Genomic DNA, 7,366 nt, shown 5'->3' on the forward strand with positions numbered 1-7,366 from the left:
AAGTAATTGAATTGCATGTTATTGTCGTAGCTATTAATACATCAGTACATAGTATTGATGAAGTGTTAAATGCTGCATATTCAAGTGGCCTGGTGTCTGCATACACAGTGGGCTTGGGGAATTTCAGCAGACAAAGAAAAGAGGGAGGCAATTAAAATTTCTAAATTATATGGAACTGTTTCTCTAGGAAGTAAATATCTGGCATCTGTGTGGTAGGTTTGTTGTATTCTATAAATAAGGATTGGGAACTGGACCTGTGATTTCATTTGATTAGAGAACTCCTGAGGGAAAAAGCTGCATGTATCAATACAAGTCATTCTTTTTTTTTAAATTGTCATTATAGCTTTTTATTTACAAAACATATGCATGGATAATTTTTCAACGTTGACCTTTGCAAAACTTTCATTCCCACTTTTCCCCTCTTTTCCCCCATCCCCTCCCCTAGATAGCAGGTAGTTCAATACAGGATTCAACATATATTTTTATTTTTTTAAATTTTTTTATTTTGAATTTTCCCCCACAGTATATATGCATGAGTAATTTTTTTATAACATTATCCCTTGTATTCATTTTTCCAAATTATCCCCCCCCTCCCTCCACTCCCTTCCCCCGATGACAGGCAATCCCATACATTTTACATGTGTTACGATATAACCTAGATACAATATATGTGTGTAAATACCATTTTCTTGTTGCACATTAAGTATTAGATTCTGAAAAATACAAGTCATTCTTTGTAATGTAGTCTTAGATGTTGGGTCTTAACCTGAGGTTTGTGAATTTTTAAAAGATAGATAGACACACACAGAGAGAAACAAAGACAGAAAGAAAGAGAAATATTTCAATATAATTGATTTTTGTAAAACCAGGTATTTTATTTTATGCATTTAAAAACATGGAAGAAAGAAAAAATGGGGAGAAGTTACATAATAACTTTATTATATATTTTAAAGAAATAACAAATGTACCTAATAGAGTTTCAGTTTCATATGCAATCACCTTTTTTTTTTATTCTACTATGTTATAGAAATTGTTTTTAATTTCTTAAGATCAGAATAAAAATTTTAAAAAAATATCCTGGTTACAGGGATAAGGTTTGAAGTCATCAGATCCATTAGATTTCATCAGACTGCCAAGGATATCCATAATTCTCTCTCTTAGATCACTAAAAGGATAAGTGACTTGCCCAGGATCACATAATTACTATATGTCAGAAGTAAAACCCGAGCCCAAGTCCCTCTAGCTCTGAGACCTGCTCTCTTTTTTTTTTTTTTTTTTTTTTTTTGTGTTCCAAATGCTGTGGCATCCAAATTTTTTTTTTAATTTTATTTTTTTTTTATTATATATATATATATATATATATATATATATTTTATAATATTATCCCTTGTATTCATTTTTCCAATTTACCCCCCCTCCCTCTATTCCCTCCCCCCGACGACAGGCAATACCATACATTTTACATGTGTTACAATATAGTCTAGGTACAATACATGTGTGCGAATATCACTTTCTTGTTGCACAATAAACATTAGAATCCGAAGGTACATGCAACCTGGGCAGACAGATATTAGTGCTAACAATTTTCATTCCCCTCCCAGTGTTTCTTCTCTGGGTGCAGCTACCTCTGTCCATCATTGATCAACTGGAAGTGAGTTGGATCTTCTTTATGTTGAAGATTTCCACTTCCATCAGAATACATCCTCATACAGTATTGTTGTTGAAGTGTACAGTGATCTTCTGGTTCTGCTCATTTCACTCAGCATCAGTTGATTTAAGTCTCTCCAGGCCTCTCTATATTCCTCCTGCTGGTCATTTCTTACCGAGCAATAATATTCCATAACCTTCATATACCACAATTTACCCAACCATTCTCCAACTGATGGACATCCATTCATCCTCCAGTTTCTAGCTACAACAAAAAGAGCTGCCACAAACATTTTGGCACATATATGTCTCTTTCCGCTCTTTAGTATTTCTTTGGGATATAATCCCAGTAGTAGCGCTGCTGGGTCAAAGGGTATGCACAGTTTGATAACTTTTTGGGCATAATTCCAAATTGCTCTCCAGAATGGCTGGATTCTTTCACAACTCCACCAGCAATGTATTAGTGTCCCAGTTTCCCCACATCCCCTCCAACATTTGTCATTATTTGTTCCTGTCATCTTAGCCAATCTGACAGGTGTGTAGTGGTATCTCAGAGTGGTCTTAATTTGCATTTCTCTGATCAGTAGTGATTTGGAACACTCTTTCATGTGAGTGGATATAGTTTCAATTTCTTCCTCTGAGAATTGTCTGTTCATATCCTTTGACCATTTATCAATTGGAGAATGGTTCGGTTTCTTATAAATTTGGGTCAGTTCTCTATATATTTTGGAAATGAGACCTTTGTCAGAACCTTTGTTTTTAAAAATATTTTCCCAATTTGTTACTTCCCTTCTAATCTTGTTTGCATTAGTATTATTTGTACAGAAACTTTTTAGTTTGATGTAATCAAAATCTTCTATTTTGTGATCAATAATGATCTCTAGTTCTCCTCTGGTCATAAATTCCTTCCTCCTCCACAAGTCTGAGAGGTAGATTATCCTCTGTTCCTCTAATCTATTTATTATCTCCCTCTTTATGCCTAAATCATGTACCCATTTTGATCTTATCTTGGTATATGGTGTTAAGTGTGGATCCATATCTAATTTCTGCCATACTAATTTCCAGTTTTCCCAACAGTTTTTTCCGAATAATGAATTTTTATCCCTAATGTTGGAATCTTTGGGTTTGTCAAAGATTAGATTGCTATAGATGTACCCTTTTTTGTCCTTTGTATCTAATCTGTTCCACTGATCTACCGGTCTATTTCGTAGCCAATACCAAATGGTTTTGGTGACTGCTGCTATATAATATAGCTTTAGATCAGGTACACCTAGACCACCTTCCTCTGAGTTTTTTTTCATTAGTTCCCTTGCAATTCTTGACCTTTTATTCTTCCATATGAATTTTGTTGTTATTTTTTCTAGGTCATTAAAATAGTTTCTTGGGAGTCTGATTGGTATAGCACTAAATAAATAGATTAGTTTGGGGAGTATTGTCATCTTTAGAGACCTGCTCTCTTAATACTCTTCAACATTGCTTCATTTTCGATTTTCTAACTGGAAATTATTTGTATTGTTTTTGTTTTTTTTTTCCCCATAATCATTTCCTACCCTCTCTTCCTCAAGCTGTGATACCATTTAACACTTAGCTCAAGTCAGCTATCTAATGACCTCCTAAGCTGTCACACAATTCTGATGTTCCTTATTGAAACTGAATCCCAGTCCAATCCTTATTTCTTTCAAGTTTGTGTCTGACTCCAGAGGAAACATTTTATGAGATATATTGCCATGATGCATTTATGACTAGTTTTTATAACTAGTCCCAGGAGCAAAAAGCCAAAAACTCAATTTTGTGTCTAATCATATTAACAATAATTAAGAATTGGCCATCCACGTAGATCAGATTCTAGACCCCAGTTGAGTTTTGTTCAGAGGTTTGAACTTCAGAACATCTTTGACTACAAATAATTTGTTTTACCCCTTGGCTCCAATTACTGTGTAAACACATGCTCTGAGAAATCAGTATTGCAATGGCAACTTTGTCCTGGAAACTAGCTTATCAGTTAGAGCTGGTAACCTGCCCATACCACCCCAGAGCTGTAGGATCCTCTAGGAGCCTTGCTCAGAAAGCCAAAATGCTGAAGGTCCACTCCAAACCTAGATCAGTCTAGATTTCCCTTGTGCTAAAATAGTATGCACACCTTCTTGTTTCTTTGACTGCCATGGCCCAATCAATTGCATTTGTAATTGATTCTCCCTCAATGGTGGAAGCCTTTCTTGATATATTGTATCAAATACAGTATCTCTGAAACCATTTGCTCTCTATTATACTTTTTGTTTTCCTATCTCTCTATTCCATAGCATTTCTTTTCTTGAGCTTGAAAAAAAGTCAAAACCAGTGTTTCAGCCAGGGTTTGTATAATTATTCTTTCCCCATAGCAGTTTTGATACATCATGGGTCAACATGAAAAATTAAATGGGAGTTTTGGGGGGAGTTTTGTGGAAGCCATAGAAGACATGTAAAGGCCAGAAAACAACATGAGTCTAAGACCAAAAACAACCCAAATTTTACAAGAAGGTACATAAACACTTCATAAAAGAATAAGAAAAAATGTAGACTTCTATGGTACTAAAAGAGGGCCCAAAAATATTTTACATGGATTTTCCAGATCGCTATATAAGCAATAATTGTAATAAGCCCCAACCTGAACCCTCTGGAGGGGCCTAACCACATGCTATTTGAATCCTGATTCTCTTGGGAGTCACTAGCATCCATCATTGCAACTCCTGGATTTTTCAAACCTGAACCTCTCAGTATCTTACTGGGAATACCTGCCTTTGTGAATTTACTTCCATATATTCCAATTTTTAATCCATTGTCACTGTTAAGTGTCTCCTGCTGATAACTTTTCCTCTCAACAAAGTAATAAAGCTCTTCAACCTTAAGCTATCATGGATCATATGGACATCTTGGAGTAATACATATATACATATATATATATATATATATGTGTGTGTGTGTGTGTGTGTGTGTATACATATACATATATATATATACATATATATGTCATAGGGCATTTTATGGACAAACACATGTTCTCACTAGGTCTGTTAATGATGCCTTTCTTTCTTCAGTTAATTAGTATATGACATGATATGTTGTGACATAATAGCAACTAGCAATTTAAGATTTGCAAAATGCTTTAAATTATCTCATGGATTCTTACAACAAATTGATGAGAGAGATATTATTATTATCCTAATTCTACAGATAAGGAAACTAAAATAGGCAGAAGTTAAGTGAGTTGCCCAGAATCCCCCAGCTCTGGTGAGTTTTTAAAACAGGAATTAAGTTCATGTACCATATTCTAAGTTCAGCATTCCATTCACTGTAATCACCTGTCAGAGCTTGTTTTGCTCAAGATTTCTGAGGAGAAAAAACTGGCCTTAGGATAAAAACAACCAATGTTTAAATCCCAGGAATGCCATGTACTAATTGTATGTTCCTGTGCAAGTCACATCTTGCTGAGTCTCAGTTTTTTCCTCTGTTAAATGCCCTATCAAACTCAAAGGACTGTTTTAATGATCAGTCGACAAACATGTATTATACACGTGTCAAGAAAGATAAAAACATGATCCTTGCCTCAAAGAGTTCACATTCTTCTTTTGCATGTAATAATATGCACATAATTGTGGATGCAAATTATAGTGGAAATGGAAGGTAATCGCAAAGAGAAAGGATTGGGGAGGGCATAAAAACCTCCTTTGGGTTTGAGTATTTTTGTTGTTTTTGATCATTTTCAGTAAACTCTTTGTAACCCTACTTGAGTTTGTTTGTTTTTTTTTTTCTTGGCAGATACTAGAGTGATTTGCCATTTCCTTCTCCAGCTCATTTCACCAATGAGGAAACTGAAGCAAATGAAGTTGAGGGACTTGCCTAGGATCATATAGCAAATGTCTGAGGTCATATTTGAATTCAGGAAGAGGAGTTTTCCTGGCTCCAAGCTCCATACTCTATCCACTGTACTACCTAGCTGCCCTCAACAATCCCAAATGAGTTGTAGAAGAAGCCAAAATTAGTTGGAGGTGGGAAGCATACTCCAAGTATAGGGGGGAGAATCATGCAGCTGAGAAATAAAAGTGTTGAGTATGATGAACTAATTGCAAGTGGGACAGGACAATTGGATCATTGAGAAAATGAAGGAGAGCTAAGTGTAAAAAAAACTAGGAAAAGAGGAAGAAGCCCGACTCAACAGCAATTTTAAATGCCAGAGATATCCTTTATTCAAATGGGCTTTATAACTGTAAAAGTTACATAAATATACATTATTATTTACCCCAAAAGAGAGAGCATGACATTGGGAACATAACATTAGCTTTGTAGGCAGAAAGAACTGGATTCAAGCCCTCCTTCTTTTCAAACTGTTTCACTTTTTGGTATCCTAGACAGTTCTCTTAGGACTGAGAGGTGGCCAGGTACAATGTAAACAACATCAGTTGACCAAAGTTCATATCCCATCTTTGACACTGCCTTAGCAGGATTGGATAAATCAAGGCTCAGTTTGTCATTTTAGCAAATTCCTTTTAGCTCTATATCTATAATAATATGAGCATTAAGTACAGATTAATTTCTAATCTGCATTCACAAAAATGGCATTTACTACTCTAGGAGTTCCTTGGACTAATTAAATAATAAGAGTAGGCCAAAATAAATTAATTAATTTCTTAATCTGAAAGCTCAAATTGCACTGTCACAATTATGGAGTAAAAAATATCTCCTCTTCCTCCCCCATTCTCTCATCTTCTACTTCTTTGTCCTCCCCTCCCCCCAATAACAACTCTCATCCCTTCCCTATCTCAAGCCCTAAAACTCTCTCAGGATCAAAATTTGGTCTCAGAGATTTTGAAACTTATTTCAAATAACATATAAATATCAGTTTAAAGTATTGTAGCTCCAGGAAGATTTGCACAATGACTAAAACCTCAAATTAAAGAAATGGACCTAGAGCTTTAGGTAACAGGCAGTTAGGGAGAGAGCTTTTTTGTACTTTCTCAGCACCGCATGAAATACCCTATAGTTATCCATTTGATTCACCTACTTCTCTGACTGGTTATAAACTTAATTCTTCATCCTAAAAATCACCAAACTCAACTTGAGGTAAATGCTTTGAGGAATAATTATGAGAGGAATTGGACAAAATGATCATTGGACAAGAAGTCCTGCATTAGGTGCAATCTGAAAGATTAGAGGAAGGATCCACAGGAATAACCATGGGTCTATTGAAATCATCTCAAAAGTAAATGTCATTCCTGATGAGGATAATGAGATCTTCAAGATTCTGAAGTATCTTCAGAGACACCATATAACAATTTATTTTCAATAAAGCTTTAATATAAGGAACCAGATTCATTCCTATTTCTTAATCATTGTGGAGCAATGGGAATTTGTTATATGCAGGTCAGCCATCTGTCCTAATGAAGTGGAGTTACCTCAGCGAGAACCAGGAGCCATCAAAGCATCACGGTATGCGAGTCAGGCTGGTGATGAGGGGGTGGTTCAAAAAGAGAAAGTAATGGTGAATATATAAGAGAAAGAACCTCACATCTTAGAAATTTTTTACAATTATTTGTTCAACATGAATGAAAGAAAAAACGCTTTTTTATTAGACATTACTATTTTCAAAGCTCTGTGCTTAACACCAGGGACACAAATAGAAAAAAAACAGCCCCTGTCTCTCAAAGAGCTCACATTCTAATGGGGGGAAAACAACATACAGTTT

The sequence above is a fragment of the Sminthopsis crassicaudata genome, chromosome 6, assembly GCF_048593235.1.
Source record: "Sminthopsis crassicaudata isolate SCR6 chromosome 6, ASM4859323v1, whole genome shotgun sequence".
Taxonomy (NCBI): Eukaryota; Metazoa; Chordata; class Mammalia; order Dasyuromorphia; family Dasyuridae; genus Sminthopsis; species Sminthopsis crassicaudata.